This window comes from Asterias rubens, chromosome 11, assembly GCF_902459465.1.
Source record: "Asterias rubens chromosome 11, eAstRub1.3, whole genome shotgun sequence".
In the NCBI taxonomy this organism is placed as follows: domain Eukaryota; kingdom Metazoa; phylum Echinodermata; class Asteroidea; order Forcipulatida; family Asteriidae; genus Asterias; species Asterias rubens.
The window spans coordinates 5,343,013-5,361,075 of NC_047072.1; the positions used below are offsets into that span (position 1 = coordinate 5,343,013).

The following is an 18,063-nucleotide window of genomic DNA, read 5'->3' on the forward strand; positions in this document are numbered from 1 at the left end:
GGACAATGTAAACTTAACAGCATTTCAGCAGACTGTAACCTGTTTCTGCTAAGCAAGATTATTCTGTGCTTAGCAAGGTTTTTGTGCGTGGAGGCTCTAGAATCAGGTCCAGACAACATGAAATGTAAGCAAATCTTCTCGACCCCCTTAAAGGCAGTGGACACTATTGGTATTTACTCAAAATAATGATCAGCATAAAACCTTTCTTGGTGACGAGTAATGGGGAGAGGTCGATGGGATTAAACATTGTGAGAAACGGCTCCCTCTGAATGACATAGTTTTCGAGAAAGAAGTAATTTTCCACGAATTTGATTTCGAGACCTCAAATTTAGAACTTGAGGTCTCGAAATCAACCATCTAAATGCACACAACTTCGTGTGACAAGGGTGTTTTTTCTTTTATCATTATCTCGCAAGTTCGATGACCGTTTGAGCTCAAATCTTCACAGGTTTGTTATTTTATGCATATGTTGAGATACACCAACTGTGAATTACCAATATTGTCCACTGCCTTTAAAAAAAAAAATACTACTAATAATAATAATAATAATGTTCAGCATCAGAGTGCAATTACTCATCTTGAAAGTCCAGTCTAAATATTTGTAAATAATTTTGTCTCTTCTTCTTTTCTTCTTATTGCAGTGGAAATGTTTCAATGAAAGTCTTATCCCAAATCAAAGGTAAGTTTTGGTAGAGTTTCTAGCACTACATTAATAACAGTTAATAAAGTTAATCTTAAAGGGAAGGTACACGTTTGGTAATTACTAAAAACAAATATTAACTTAAAAACTGTATTGGTAACGAGCATTGAAGAGCTGTTGATAGTATACAACTTTGTGGGAAACGACTCCCTCTGAAGTAATGTAGTTTTTGAGAAAGAGGTAATTTCTCACTAAAATAATAAAAGACTTCTAGTCTTTTATTTCTATCTGAAAGCACACAAATTCCTCCAACAAGGGTGTTGTTTCTTTCATAATTTTCTCGCAACTTCAATGACCGATTGAGCCCAAATTTGCACAGGCCTGTTATTTTATGCTTATGATGGGATACACCAAGTGAGAACACTGGTCTTTGACAATTGCCAAATGTGTACAGTGCCTTAAAAGGCACTGGACACTATTGGTAATTACCCAAAACAGCTGTAGGCATTAAAATTTACTTTGTAACAAGCAATGGAGAGCTGTTAGAAACATTGTCAGAAACGTCAGAAATTGTCTGAAGTAACAGGTAATTTCTCACTCAAATATTAAAAGACTTAAGCTAGCTGAAAGCACACATAGTTGTGCAACAAGGGTGTTTTTCTTTCATTTTTCTTTTGCAGCATCAATGACCAATGGAGCCCAAATGTTCACATGTTTGCTAGTTTATGCGTATGTTGGGATACATCAAGCGAGAATACTGAACTTTGACAATTACCAAACATGTCACGTGCTCAAATATTAAGAAAATCGTAACAAGGGCCAAAATAATGAAGTTCTGCTAGGCTAGTGTAAGCAGGTTACCAGTTACATTTGGTACTTGTGACATTGGTGGCTGGTAACCTTATTATGGTAAGCACAATTTTAGTTGTGCTTAGCAACATTTTGTAGTTAAGCAGCTCTGAACTTTCCCCGGACCTAATAATAATTGCTTACTAATACTACTTTCTCTTTTTAAAAAACAATATTGACTTTATTTGGAGAAGATGTGGAATTGAAAAGTTTCACTTCCCTTTTATATACCTGGGTGCAGGGGAGCAATGTATGGTTATTTAAAGTCTTGTCACCTGTCTCTTTAAATGTATTTGGTACACACTACCCGTCATGATCCATGGTCCTTTTAATCTACTCTACATGTACATATGTCGGATACGCTGAAAGGAGTTTTCCATCATGAATTACCTCAGTGTGATTGAAGTACAGACTTCAAACCATTGACAGCTCATGTTCCTTTTATACACCTGGGTGTAGGGGAGCAATGTATTGTTATTTAAAGTCTTGTCACCTGTCTCTTTGAATGTATTTCGTACACACTGCCCGTCATGATCCATGTGGTCCTTTTAATCTACTCTACCTGTACATATGTCGGACACGCTGAAAGGAGTTTTCCATCATGAATTACCTCAGTGTGATTGAAGTACAGACTTCAAAGCATTGACAGCTCATGGTGTGCATTCACATCCTTAAAGGGGCAACATGTCGCACAGAAAAACCTGTGCATTAACTTGAACCATGTGAATGTAAGTTTATGTATAAAGTTAAAGGTGTAACCCCTTCATGAAAGCCAATCTTGGCACTTATGTACAGTATTGGTAATGTGGTGTACACACATGTACATGTATATGAAGGCAACACACTTTTCAGTCATGGGGGAGTTGAATCTTTGTTTTTAACAATACAATAGTACATTTTGTATACATGGCCTAATTTTGTAAATCTCTTCATTATAAACCTTTCAATGCACTAGAGCATGGCCAAATCTTGCTTAGTAGTAGAAACAGGCACCAGCCAAGCCACCGTTTGATACACATACATAACTGTGGACCTGGGGTGGATTTCACAGCGAGTTAGGACTAGTCTTATCTCGAGTTAGGACCGGTTACTCATCCTAACTTAGGACTATCCATGTAATTTGCATATATCTCCTAGGACTAGTCCTAAGTTAGGACTAGTCCTAACTCTTTGTGAAATCGACCCCTGGTGCCCTGCCAAATTTGTACATGTACATGTACTTGGCAGCTACATTAGGCAGCTACATTAGGCATTGTGAGAAACGGCTCCCTCCTAAGTAACACAGTTTTTGAGAAAGAGGTAATTTCTCACTCAAATTATTAAAAGACTTCAGGCCTGACGCCTTTTAAAAATGTGTGTAAAAGGGTGAATTTGTGTAAAAAGAGTGTTTTTCTATCATTATCATGTCCTATTTAGTCAAAATTTTCACAGTATTGTTATTGTTTGCATATGTTGGGATACACCAACTGAGAATACTGCCTTTAAGCCCTGCTTCTTGAGCACCTTTAAGGTCAGCAAATTTGACCCCAGCAACCAGCTTGAAGGCTTCTTCAGGCATTGTGAGAGTTTCAAGTTCACAAGTTGAAGTGAATTCTATGTCAAGGTTGAACGGCTGCACTGTCTCTCGTTACCACTTCTGGCCGTCCTGAACGACCTGCTACCCGAACACATTTACTCGGTTTAAAGTGAAAATGCAAGCTTACCTGAGTGGTGAAGTGGATTTGGATGAAAATGGCAATGATGGACTGGGTAAATTAAAGTATAGGGTAGCTTAACAGCATTAAGTGGTGTTTACGCCACAGGCTCGGTTGACGTGCAGGGGACCTTATTTTTGTATTTAATCCAAGTGCACATAGTTGCCACACTTACAATGTGTTACTCTGCAGAAAATACTCACTCTAATAAAGTATTGCTTGTAAATTTAGGTATGATTCTTGTGTCTATTTCTGTTTAACAAAAGTTTATTATTTTGAACATTCAGATCTTGAGAAACACATTTATTACAAGACAATACAACTTTATTGCCCCTGCATTGGAAATTCCATTGATTTGTCCCTTTTTCGTTTACATAAAAACACCAATATAAAATACCAACCCAATTGCCTCCATGCTCTGTGTCAAAACCTCTGTGCCCCTTTGACTGGACTGTAGAAATTGAATTTCCGTTCCTAGACTTTCCCTTTAAAGAGGAAAAAACTGCCTTAGTATGGTGCCTATAAGTCTTATCTTTCTTAGTTTGTGTTCTAGGAATACATTTGGAAAGCTTGTAGGAGTGCATTTTCAAACAGGGTTTAAAGGAACACGTTGCCTTGGATTGGATGAGTTGGTATATAACCCTTTTTTATAAAATGCATATGGTTGGAAAGATGTTTTAAAAGTAGAATACAATGATCCACACAAGTTTGCCTCGAAATTGCGTGGCTTTCCTTTTAGTGTGCAAACTAACACGAAAACCGTGCAATTTCGAGGCATGTTTGTGTGGATCATTGTATTCTACTTTTACAACATCTTTCTACCCATGCATTTTATAAAAAAAAACGGTTACAAACGCTTTTCAAAGACCAACTCGACCGATCCAAGGCAACGTGTTCCTTTAACTTCACTTTTAAGAATTAATGTCAAGAAGATGCATACTTCATTGTTAAAATCTACTCAATGTGCTGTAGAGTTCTCAGTCATGTTATTACACTAAGGCCATGCTTCTGTGACCCTGGTCTTGGCCTTGGTGCCCCTTCAAAGACTTTTCATAGACTTTAACATTTGTAAATGTAAGTGCCCATTTCAAAAGTGAAATGGCATTGCCCGCTCAAAGATATTCCAGGCCTGAGAATCTTTTTTAGAAACTTGTCCCCAAAAATATCACTTAGAGGTTTTGATTTTTCATATTGCTTGATAAAAGTGGGTTGAAATTTCAATGGTTCATGTACACGACCCCCCCCCCCCCCAAAAAAAAGGGGGGGGGTTACTGCCGCTAAAACCAATTACTCAACCCCACCCACGACAAAATCAATTTTGTGGAAACTGACTTTGCAACAGCATTCTCATGAAGTACCAGGCCTGTATGCTTTGTTGTTGAATGGGCACCAAGGCATTTTCTCCTTGGCAAAGGACACTCTATGAGGAAAGTGTAAATTTTGACTGTAGCATTTCAAGGGCACCAGGCAATGACCAGGGGGCATGGAGGCCTGAATCAGTATCAGGCCTGAATTACCTCGCAACTTTGTGGCGCAATGTTGTGGTTTTCTGTGTCTAACGTGAACGCAGTGGTTCAAAGTTGAAAGTTTAACAACCTGCTTTAACATCGAACATTTGATATCAATAAAGTTGAGAATAGAACCACACCCGGGTGTGTCTTAATATAGCGCACCCCCCTCTCCTTTGACAGTTAGGTACATGTAGATGTGGGGGGGGGGACAGCCAAGTAGTGCTCAAACTTCAAAACATGTTTTGAAGTAGGTCAGAGTTTCGGAGGAAGTCGGTTATTTACTTGAGCAAGACGGCAAGAGTTGAATATAGAATTAGAAACCTCATCCAGCGGGTCTGACTCCACGTTGACTGGGGGAGATTTCGGAGTTTGACAAGTGCGTGGAAGCTATAAATAACATGTACATTGGGGGGCATTGAGTAGTCTCTACATCTGGCCATGATCTGGCTGATGAGGATACACTTTTACAGGCTCCTGTCCTGAACTACAGATGGAGGGCTGTGATCTTACTTGGGGGAGGGGGAGGCTGTGACTGGGATGTCAGTCCAGAACTTCATGTACCTGCAGTCTTGTTTTCATTAAGATAAATGCGATGGTCCTTTTTGACATCCCCCACCCCCTCTTACTTATTGATCATGGTGTCAGATTGACAGATCTTAAAGGCAGTGGACACTATTGGTAATTACTCAAAATATTTATTATCATAAAACCTTACTTGGTAATGAGTAATGGGGAGAGGTTGATACTATAAAACATTGTGAGAAACGGCTCCCTCTGAAGTGCCATAGTTTTTGAGAAAGAAGTAATTTTCCACGAATTTGATTTTGAGACCTTAGATTTAGAATTTGAGGTCTCGAAATCAACCATCTAAACGCACACAACTTCGTGTAACTCAACATATGCATAAAATAACAAACCTGTGAAAATCTGAGCTCAATTGGTCGTCGAAGTTGCAAAAGAATAATGAAAGAAAAAACACCCTACTTGCACAAATTTGTTTGCTCATAAAAGGCTTCAGAGCTGAATATTTTAGTGACAAATTACCTCTTTCTCAAAACCTAGGTTTCTTCAGAGGGAGTCATTTCTCACAATGTTTTATACTATCATCAACTGCTCTCCATTGCTAGTTACTCAAGTAATTTTTTATGCAACAATTATTTTGAGTAATAGTAATGACCCATTAGTGTCCCATATTATTTGGTTGTAAACATAAAAAGTAGACTAGATAAATAATAAGCTTAATGTTAGCCAGAGGAGTGTCTGGGTGTCTTTTTTGGAAAAATTTGAACACCCTGTTTCATCTGTCCTCCTACATAAAAATAGAAAACAACTTGGGTACCCAGTTTTAAAATGTTGGTAATTGTCAAAGACTAGCCTTCACAGTTGGTGTATCTCAATATATGCATAAACTAACAAACCTGTAAAAATTTGAGCTCAATCGGTCGTCGAAGTTGCAAGATAATAATAAAGAAAAAAAACACCCTTGTCACACAAAGTTGTGTGCTCTCAGATGCTTGATGAAATCAAATTCTTTGAAAATTACTTCTTTCTCGAAAACTACATTTCTTCAGAGGGAGTCGTTTCTCACAATGTTTTATACAATCAACCTCCCACATTACTCGTTACCAAGAAAGGTTTTATGCTAATAATTATTTTGAGACATTACCAATAGTGTCTGCTGCCTTTAACCAAATCCTGGCTAAAACCTTGTCTTGCTCTGAAATATACTACCATTCTGCATGTCAGCTTTCTGAAATTGGTGTCCCCTCCCCACCCGATTAAGAATAAAAATGGGCAGTTTCAGAGGATCATAGTGATTATAAAGGACTGGAAAGCGTAACATATCTTGGCGCAGAGGATTCAGAACCCAGTAGGCCTATATAAGAATTTTGCAAAATTGTTTTGTAGAATCAAAATCACCCCCCCCCCCACCCCCACAAATCTAAAGAGTAAAAATAGTAACTGGCAAAATAGCAACTGAGCTTCCTCTGACGCAACTTGCTGGAACTTTTCCCAATCAAATAAAGAGGCCCATTTGAACTCTTGAACCCCTTCCACTGTCAAGGAAAGGAAACAAAAAAAAAAGGTTAAAAATAGTAACTGCGGTAGTGAAGGCAAGTTAAGATATGAGATACGCCGGCAGAGTCATAAAGATAATGCAATTTTCATGGCCATTTACTGAAGTTGCAAAGAGTCGTATAGGATTTGTAGCTTGCTGTATGTAATCTGATATCGGAGTAGGATATAAGGTGGCAGCCATAATTATCGATTTTTCAGACTACGTTGAACTGTTTGATATTTTGATAGAGTGATAATCACAACACACCTCGTCCCACGCTTGGAATGAGTTTTATAAATGCCAACGATAGTCTCCAGGGAGTTATTCTGCGCGGTGGCCGACGATGGCGCGTTGGTTTTAAATGACAACAAATTCGCTACTCCGCGCATGTGTACTTCATGATACATGTTTTAATTGACAGTGCATTAGTTGGTAGAAAACGTGTAGTTCATGTGTAAACTACTGTGTGTGTATGCGTGTACATTGTACATTAACTATAAGTGTACTTTTCATATATGGACTTGGGGTGTACATGTGTACATCCATGCTCATTGTAGACGGGAAAACTCTCCCATACACTTTTTGTATATATACGTTGTAACAAATTTGTTTTGGGGGTGGCAATTTGACAGCTCGTCAAATTGTGCCCTTTCAACAAAACAAAGCAGTCATTTTGACGTCACATGGCTGTTTTCGCAGCGGAGTTGAACTGTCTTGAACTGTTGCGAATTATTTGTTGCGAATTTATCAATATTTGTATCACATTCGCAGGAAGTATGAACGGGCTTTACACCAAGGCATCTCAAACCTTACCCTCCGTTTACCCTTTGTCTTGGCCTTGATGTTCCTTAAGATTTGCCCTATAATGACTTCATCCTTCAAAGATTCTTAATAAATCTGAGCTTTTTATAAATTTGTCCTTTGAAGTAGGCCTTCTTTACTTTTTTTCTCACTGGAAATGTTTTGTTATCACTCAAAATATATATCAGCATAAATTTACTTGGTAATGAGCAATGGAGAGCTGTTGATAGTATAAAACATTGTGAGAAACAGCTCCCTCTGAAGTAACATAGTTTTTGAGAAAGAGGTTATTTCTCACCAAAATATTTAAATCTGAGAAAGCCTTAAAAAAGACCTTTCTCTTGCATCTCAAATCACAAACGTTTGTGCAACAAGGGTGTTTTAATGTCAGTAATTTCTTGCAACTTCGATGAAATTTTCCAAAAAGTTTTTTTGTTAAGATATTTGTTCGCAAACCGTCCCAGATAAAAATGATGAAGGAGCCGAATGACATTTGTGTTGCCATCAATTGAACAGTGTCACTCTTTATTTAACTTCTGTTTTAATGACTTATGAATAACAAATGAGCTGTGTGCTGAAACGGCAGATGTTCTTTGAGTGTTTGGTTTTTATTGCAGCAAGTTAAGGGAAATTTGCGATGTCTTTTATCATTCCTGCACAAGTTTGTCTAAGAGGACGGGTTAAAAGCTTGCGGGTCAAAATATTGTTGATGTGGACAAAAAGTGTTTGTAAATATTGAAGATTTGAAGTGTTCATTTTAGTGCTGTCATGAACAAATATACAAAACAAAGTAAACTGCTTTCCACTAGTAGGATTCGGGTTACGTTTTGCACAACACAAAACACAAATTCCACAGATTTACATTAAACTTACACGATTTGAAGATAATGATAGTAGAAAGCTTTCCGTGAAATATTACTTGCTGAGGTGCTGTTGTCTTTTGAGAAATGAGTTAAATGTCACACGAAAAATTGTCTCAGGAGTTGAAAATTATTTTAGCTCGTACAACTGATTTACTGTGATTTTAACTTGACCACTACTGAAGCTGAAACCATCTTATGCATTATTAGGGTATTGTTATTATTGTTAGAAATATTATGAACGGAACGTGAACGGAATGTTTACCTCGATATCTGACTGTTTTTTTTTCTAGAAATAGACCTGACTCATTCTAAGACTGTAGTCCGAGCAGTAGGATTGTTTTCACTTTCAGAGTGCAAGATTTGGAACAGATACTGCTGAGATTAAATTCATTGATACTAATGACTCCACGATCTCCAGAGCAGTGGGTTAAATTCCACGTCTTAGAAACATCAACAAATTCATTGCGGAAAAAAAGTAGAGCAGAAGTCTTCCCCTGTGACTCCTCCCCTTTAACAAAGAAAAGAAATCAGAAGTTTTTTATTTCGTGAAAAAAAAATCTGCTGACCCCATTGGAGATTCGGATTACAAGATGAAAGGATACAATATCTCGCCTCGTTGAGACGTGTTTTTTTTATTGCCGCTTTTTTGCTTGATTGATAAAAAGAGGGTGAGAAGGAATCAAAGTAACTGCACTATTCTTCCGCCTGACAGTTGAGATCCGATGCGACGCTCTAAAGAGAAAGAAGTCTTAGATTCTGTTGATGAAGGCGAAGAGGGAATGAAATAAAGGGGCGCGAATACAGACGGCTTTACCTTGTTTGTTGTGAAGGAGTTTGCCATGGCGCCATGAGACCCTTAGAATCTGCGCTGTCTTGCATCAGGTGAAGCTAGAGTGAGGCTTTTGTCTCTCTCAACCCCCCCCCCCCCCCTTTCCAATTCAGTCGGTTTTAAATCGCTCAAATTGCAGGCAGTCGTCTTGGGCTTACCTCTTTGCCGGCTAGCATCGGAGGCCGCCATAGCGATAAGAATCAAAGCGATTGCAACCCTCATCCACTTAAAGAAACGCTGGGTTCATGTACTTACACACACTGATGCCACAGTCCAGATAGCGTGAGTGCCTCTGCATGATAGTTACACATAGATATCGACGCAAGTGAAATTGATGACTTAGGGCATTAGCCGTGTTGGTTATCTCAAGCTACTAGTTCAGCGTGTGTATTTTTAGAGCGATCCTTTTTTCAGAGTTATGTATTGTTGGGTGTGCTGGAAACCAACGCTTAACTTTGTTTTCCAGAAGAAGAAAAAAAATGATTAAATCTGGGAGATTTATCTTAGTTTACGGAACTTGTCAGAAATAGTAGTTTATTTTTAAATAAACTACACATTTCTTTAAAAGAGAAATGTGTAGTTTTTTTACGATGGTATCAAGCTTGTTGTCGTTACAAAATCTCCCTGATAGCAAGATGCAAATGTTGGCAGCTCTGAAGCAAGGATAAGGTAAATGGTTTATTATTTAAATTTATAAAAAAGACATCACAAACAGAAGATTGAATTGTGTCTTAATTTACTTTAAATCAGTTAAAATTTCATTTAGAAACTTACAATAACAAACTTATACAATACAAAGAAATTAAGAAAAAAGACTTTAGAAAGGCACTGGACTGAATATACACTTCAGAAAGGGACAACAAGGGTGATTAAAAGGAAAGGCAAAGAGGGAAATGCAGGGAAGCAAAAAGCCAAGACAATTAAAAGCCATTCTGGATGTGAATGCAGTCATAAAAAGACAATCGTAAAATATGGCAGAAATGCATGTTACCCAACTGACATTATACAAGTTACATCTTCATGTAACTTGTAGGATGTGTGCACTATCCAAAACCCCATGAAAACAAACATTCAAATGAAGACGTCTCACTTTCGCGAAAACAAATTTTGCCCTTTTTCCTTTAAGCCTGAGGGTTTACAATGACTCGTGCAGTAGTAGAAAAGAACTGATTACAGAGTCTCTAGAAATAAAGCAACATCTCCCGTCCCCTAAAAAAAGATTTCTGCTTTCTATAAGTAGACAATTAGAGAAGCAGTCATACCAGTCCCTTGATAAATGGTATCTAACAAATCATTCAACAATAACAGATTGATAATTTATTTCCCAAAATAGATTTCCTCTCTCTATAAATAGACAATTTAAAAATCTCAGTCAAGTCTGTCTCTTGATATAATGTTATATGTAACTAATTCAACAATAATAGATTGATCTGTTGTGTTTTTAGATCACCTTGTGGTGTCTCCCCCCCCCCCTCCAAAAACTTGCATACTAACTAAAGGAAGTCTTCCCCCAAACTCATCATGTAATGCGGGCCTGTAAGCTTCGTTTTTTGAAAGGGCAATGGCACCAAGGCATTTTCTCCTTGGTAAAGGGCACCCGGCTGGAGCATTACAGGGAACCAGGGCAATGACCCAGGGGCATGTAGGCAATCGCCTTCATTACCTCCGTGAATATCTTATGTTTTAAGATCACCTTGTCCCCCCCCCCAACCTCGCATACTAAGGAAGTCTTCCCCAAAACTCTTCATGTAATGTGATTAACCTCTACAGGTGTTTGACTCTTTACAACTGCCCCCCCCCCCCCAACAGTGTTTTTCTTTCGTTGCCAGCGGTAATGACATAACCTACCTACATGACCCTCCCCTCCACCCGTAGTAACTGCCAAGCACATCCTGCTAATCAGCGGTTGTGGGACCTAAAAATAAACAGCCCTGCTGGCGGGAAACGCATGGCAAAAACACAGATTCATTGGCAGGCTGACATGACTATAACTTCTGGCTGGCGCTAGTTTCGAGTTTTGGAGTAACAAATAACAAACTAAGCATGCAGATTAATCCGATGATGTAAATTGAGAAATTAGTTTTAAAAGAACTAGAAATCTAGAGTTTGTGGTCATATAACTTCAACTTTCGGTTTTGACAGGAACTAAAGGTCAGATGGGGTCACACTTTGTACAAAATATCTAGACTTGCCATGGGGCTTTAAATAAATGATTATTTCACATTTCATTTGTAAGATTCACATTTTTTGTATGTGGAAACTTTGTTTAACCATGATAAACTTCTGTTTGCTGTTGAGTTTTGAAAATTTTGTTTGCACCCGCGAAACGAGTATTAAATGTTAAAAATCAATCCAGGCGTACAAATCAATCCAACAATGTAGAATGTGAGATAAATTTTTGGGAGAACTGATGCAGATGTTGGTGTATCTCTCCTTGGATGGTTCAGAAAAGAACCTGGCCCAATTTCATGGCTCTGCTTACCGTAGGCAAAGAATCAGCACTTACGGAAGCAGGGAATTCTGCCCTGATGTCAAGCGTATTTTATGGGTTATAAGGAAAGTTTGGCTTGTGTGCATGCAAACTTCACATTCCTAGGCATTCTTCGCTTACACAGGTTCATGTAGCACAGAAATATGTAGCGCTTACCCTCGGGCGGAGAAAGAATGGTGATCATTAAGCACAAAATTTGGCAGTAAGCTGAGCCATAAAATTGGGCCCTTCTGGACTAAACATTTCGTATACTTCCTCAGGAGACCTCATGATGCCCAAATGACCAAAGTTTAAAGAGGTCATCCCACCAGAGATACAGGTTGTGGAATAAAAATATGCAAAGTGAATTCATACTACATGTAGGCTTGTAAGCTTGGGCGATATCACGATATTATCGAATATCGCGATATTAATTTGGACACGATTTCGATATCGGATGGATTTGGTTTTAATCAAAATATCGGTATATCGCGATATATCGCGATAATCGCAATATATCGATATATCGATTAAATATCGCGATGTATTTGCTAGCTGAGACATCTTGCACCCCATACATGTAGGTTTGGAGTAAAACCAGAAGAATAGGTCATTAGAACACCTCTCTTATGCTAGGACTGTCTCTTCTACAACTTTCACTTGGAGTTTTAAGACTGATGATGTCAAATTTCATTAATCGCGATTATATCGAATATCGCGATATATTGTCGGCGATATATCGTGAATAAAATAAATCGATATGGCCCAAGCTTATAGGCTTGTCCTTGTAAAAGCTTGATGGTCAAAAAACTCCTTCCTGTGAATCCAAGTTACTGGTGGATGCTTGTAGCTGCAAATTCCATAAATGCAGAGTCGCCTATCAGCGATAACGTAGTGGTTTGGGTGTTTGGTTTTCTGTTTCTTTCTTTTTCTACTCTTTATTTTTGTTTTTTTTAATCAATTATTTATTTTATTCTATTTTATTCTATTTTGTTACTATTTTTTTGTGGGGGGGGGGGGGGTATCAGAATTTTTATGGGGTATCAGAATTTTCTGTGAACGTCGCTGGGTATTACAAGCATGTCAATTTTAAGTCCTCATCATTGTGGGTAATCATGCTGGGTAATTTTGTGATTTGTCACCAATCCATGTTTGGTCATTTTGGTATGTCCTGTTCTAGTTCTTACTATCCTAGTACTGGTCCGCCCTAGTAATGCTCGTGTACACATTTGTGTCATGTGCAGGGCTTTACCTCAAGTCTAGTTGGCGCTTTGTACAAGTTGTGTCAACATCATTGTTCAAAATGTTTTGCTGCATAGATATGTTTGGTATTTCCTACTCACTAACAGGCAGCACCCAATTGTCACTTAAATTTGTCTGTTCCTTTGTGATAAAGGGTCTGTGTACGCTTAGTAATGATTCTCAAAATTAATGTTAATAAAAACGTTAGTGATAATATAAGAAGTGCAGCAGCTTTGGATGTTATAAGTCATTTTGAGAAACATTTCACTCTGAAAGTACTGTGGTTATGAAAAAGTATATCACTGTTTACCCCCCCCCCCCAAAAAAAAAAAATAAATAAATAAATAAAAAATAAAAAAATTTAAATATAAGAAATGTTACTGGTATGACAATTTGAAAGCAGATTTGGTTTCATAGAGAAATATTATCTTTTATCGTGTTGTCTCATTTTCCTCTATACATTCTGGGGTCGATTTCACAAAGAGTCCTAACTTAAGACACTACATAATAATGAAATAATAATAATGAAAACTTATAAAGCGCACAAATCCACAGAAGTGCTCATGGCGCTAAAATACAAACAATAGCATTAATTAATATACAATAACAACAACACAAATTAAAATGTAAACCTAAGTTGAGAGAAATCTAGAACATGTGGTATAGAATACAATAATACAAATGCAATATTTAAGAAAAAACATCCTAAAAGGTAACAAAAATAACAATAATTAAACCATTGAATCAAATGCCTGTTTGAAGAGATGTGTTTTCAGTTGTTTTTTACATTGGGTCAAAGAAACGGATGATTTTACTAGTGCAGGCAGTTTGTTCCATAGACGAGGGGCAGCATGTGAAAAAGATCGGTCTCCCCATGAATGTTTGGAAATGGGCTCAATAAGGAGGCTAGAATTATAAGACCGGAGTTTTCGAGGAGGATTGTATGAGCTGAGAAGATCATCAATATATGTAGGGGCATTACTGGTGAGCGATTTATACACGAAAAGCAAAAGTTTATACTTAATCCTACTGCTTACTGGTAACCAGTGTAATTCTTTTAAAATCGGCTTTATATGGCAGGACTTTTTAGTTGAGGTAATAACACGAGCAGCATAGTTTTGAATACGTTGAAGACGTTCAATTTGAGTACAAGGAAGGCCTAGGACTCTTTAGTAGGTAATTAAAAAAATTAAAGCTAGTCCTAAGTTCTCGTCCTAACTCGAGATAAGATTATAGTCTTAACTCTTTGTGAAATCCAGTCATCAACCCCAGGGGCCGACTTTACAAAGCGCTAAGATTCATCTTTTAAGATGAGTTGCCAGTAATTGCCATAGTGATTTGTATTGTGACATCACACTTTGCTTAGCAGTTAAGAGTGATTTGCAGTTAAGATCATTCTTATTTCTTTGTGAAATCGAGGCCCTGGTTGCATACTTCAATCCTTCTCACATACTTGGAATTGAGGGAAGAAAAGAAAAAAAGAGGCGACAGAATTTTCCCGCAGATATAAAAAAAGAGTTCAACGTCCATCTCAAGGTAGTTTCCTCCCGAGGCAAGATCCACCTGGACCATCAGTGACTTCATAAGAGTGTATTTGAATGTAATCTCTTTCTCTCTCCGATTCTCTTTCTCCTCGTTTCGTATTCTTACAGGTACTCTGGAAGATAGCGGACTATTACTCTGGGGAGGTTAGCGAGAGAGACTCGCACTCAAAGACGGCTCAAAAACGGAGGGTCATCATCGCCAGGAAGTCCCAGGATGCACCTGACCTCTTCCCCTCCCGTAGCTATGGAGTGGGGGGGGGGAGTTGAGCTAGCTCTTTAATGGACGAGGCTGGAGATGATTCTGTTACTTACTGAGGCCCTGAATGGCTCAGTGAGATACGTAAGGCGCTTTCGTTTCAATAGTGTGCCGTTGTTTGATTGATAGACGTATAAATGCTCTTGGCGTCGCGAGAATTTAAAGTCCATTGGTTCTCCTCATTATGTCGCTTTGGTATTTTGTTCGGTGTCGGCTTATAAGAGAGTACCGTTGTTAAATTAATTGTACCAGGGCTCCTCTTCCCATCTAAAAAAAAATTGTAACAAAAATAGCTTGTAAAAAAATGTGTGGTGTCCCAGAGCTGCCAACTCTCCCTGATTCTTCAGAAAGTTCCCTGAAAAAAATGAACCAATCTTTCCATGTTCTGATGGATAAATTTGGAAATTGTCCCTGATTATGGAGGCTTTGTTCCTATTATGTTGAATGTGATTCTTAATATCGCCCTGATTGTTGCACGCCTTGAACTCCGCTCTCGAAGGGCCACTACAATTTTCCTCCGGTAAGTGGCACTCTATGAGGAAAATGTAAAATCCCTTACAAAAAAGTCCCATCAATAGGCGAAATACCTATAGAATCCTATAGATTTTTCGTCACTTCTTTGATTCCTATAAGGGATTGCAAAGGGCACCCTGGCAATTGCTTTGGGTGCCGTGGGTTATTTTGAGATTGTACATGATCCTCCTGATTGCAACATGCAAAGGGTGGCAGCTCTGGGTGTACACATGTAAACTGAATGAGAGAAGAAAAACCCAGTAAATTGACAACGTATGGATGGTGGTGGAGCTCTGCAATGGGAGGAAGTACAGATCAAGAGATGACCCGTTGTAATGAGGCTTAGAGACGCGGCAGGAAGCTACTGCCGTGAGTGTGGTTTTGGGATCGTGCCAAGGGATTGCAAACGACTGCCGGAACTGTACAAGAAAAAATCGCACAATAGGGAGAAAGGAAAAAGGAAGAAATGTTGGGTCTTGCTGTCCTTGCACTCTGCAGGATTGACACGCCGAGCACGTGACTACTGTGTGACAATGACTGAAGGGATGCTCAACAGGTACTTGGCCTACATTGACTACGTCAATGCTTTGGAGATGAGCACCAGCTCACAGATTTCTTTATCTGCACTGCAAAGTCGCCACTCTTGGGTTTTTGGGGTTTTTTTTTTGGGGGGGGGGGGGGGGAGAGGAGGATTTCCTTTTTCTATAATTTGATTCAAAAAGGGGAATTCTTTAAAAACTAAATATCAGGAAATTTTGTGAGAATGGCAATTGTAATGTGATGGGAAAAAAACAATTGTAATGTGATGGGGAAAAAAAACATGCCACCTGCTCATATTCAAAGGGGCATTGCCGCTGATTTAACTGGTATTCTTGTGTGTACTGGCATTGTACATGTACAGGGAGAGGGTAACCACTTCAGGTGGGCGCCATTTTTAAGAGAAAAAAAAGGACTTATTTTTTACAATCTTATATTCTCATGTGCTTTAAAATGTGTTAATAGATCTATACATAAACACAGCGGGTTCGGCTGCCTGGATGGAATTATATTAGAAACACTTTATCTACAAAATGAGAGGGATTTATATTCATTCACTATCAAATCATAGATTACTTTTTCCAGATGTATTTAGCTAAAAAATGTTGATGAAAATAGACGGAAAGGAGTGAAGAAAAAAAGAAGAGTACCGAGGGAGGGGGTTTGTAGATAAACACGTTGCAGAGGTAATATTATTTTCTAGTGTAAATATACAACAAAAAAAGTGATTTAAAAAGTAATTGAAATTATACTTAGTTTGTAGAGAGTATGTCTTATTTAGAACCATGTTTAATGATAATAATGAATGTATATTCGTACACGTTTCCACTTAGCTATGTACGTATGGTGCAAGTGTAAATCAAAGATTTGGCTGGACCATAATTCCTTGATAGTTTTTTTTCTTTTCTTTTTTTTTTTTTTGGGGGGGGGGGCTTTTGACTAAGCTGTTAAGATGTACACACGCATCTCGGATAAACACCTAATTACTAAACATGGTTAAAACCTACTTTTGTTCTTTTATGATGTTAATGTTGAGATTGTCTAATTTGGAATCATGTTTGAGCATTCAAGATTATTTTTGTTTTTTAAAGCTCTATTTTTATAATTGAGACGCTAAGAGATGCTGCAAAGTATTGTATGTTACCCCCTACCCCTCCCCAGCGAAACTACCATGTCCTGCTTATTTTTGCTTAAGCAACTGAATGAAATTGGGCCCAGATTTTGAAGATTTTAGGGATTTTGACGTTTCCCCGATTGCACAAAGAATACCCAATAAATACAAGTGTTCATTTAAATGTTCCTGTTTTGTAACAGCCGATAATTGGTACATGTTCATTAGACAAAACACCATGCAAGCTCTGTGGTTAATTAAATTCACTAGACAATAAGCTGTGTTTCCTTGAATATTGTGCATAAAAGCTTTGCAGAGTCAACCCCTTAGAGATGAGTTATTAAAAGATTAAATGATATAACAAAATCAGAGTAAGGTCAATTACAAAAAAATATGGCTGGATTTGTTTTCCTTGTCTCTCTCTCGATACCTATGAAGAAAAGAAAAAAAACACAGTGATGTTTGTATTTTATCGAATAAATGTTTTTCTCGGAGCATGGATGTTGTTGTTTTGCACCAAAATGTAGTCTGTATCAGGGGCGAATTTCAGTATGAGCCAAGATTAAGCTTAGCTGCAAATCAATTGCAGTTGCTTAGTAAAGTGTGATGTCACAATACAGATCACTATGGTGATACTTGGTAACAAGTAATTGGGAGAGGTTGGTAGTATAAAACATTGTGAGAAACGGATCCCTCTGAAGTGGAGTAGTTTTCGAGAAAGAAGTAATTTTCCCTGAATTTGATTTTGAGACCTCAGATTTTGAATTTGAGGTCTCGAAATCAAGCATCTGAAAGCACACATCTTCGTGTCGCACCTGTTGTATGGTTTGATGCATACATTAAGTTGTTGGTAGTGTATACAGGGAACTGGACAAAGATGGCTGCCACCTGGGCTCAATTTCATTAAGCCTGTAAGCACAAACAAAGTATTGCTTAACAGAAAACGGTAACCAACCAAAATTACATATAAGTTTACATTGTTGTGACATCGATGGTACCCCACTAATTTTTTGCCTAGCAGAGAAAATTGCTGAGTAGTATTTTTTGCTTTATGAAATTGCCCCCTGTTTAATCAGAACACATACATGTACATGTACAGTATAGCTACATGGGTATTCAATTTATTCTCCTTCTTTTAACCACA

General features: G+C 38.0%; 1 long non-coding RNA gene across 1 annotated transcript; it reads left to right on the forward strand.

Annotated features, from left to right (window-relative positions):
- The first annotated feature begins 642 nt into the window (after positions 1 to 642).
- LOC117296540 lies at positions 643 to 16,211 on the forward strand. Its single transcript, XR_004519774.1, has 2 exons — positions 643 to 679; positions 14,611 to 16,211. It is a non-coding gene; the product is annotated as an uncharacterized LOC117296540 (long non-coding RNA).
- Positions 16,212 to 18,063: the final 1,852 nt, after the last annotated feature.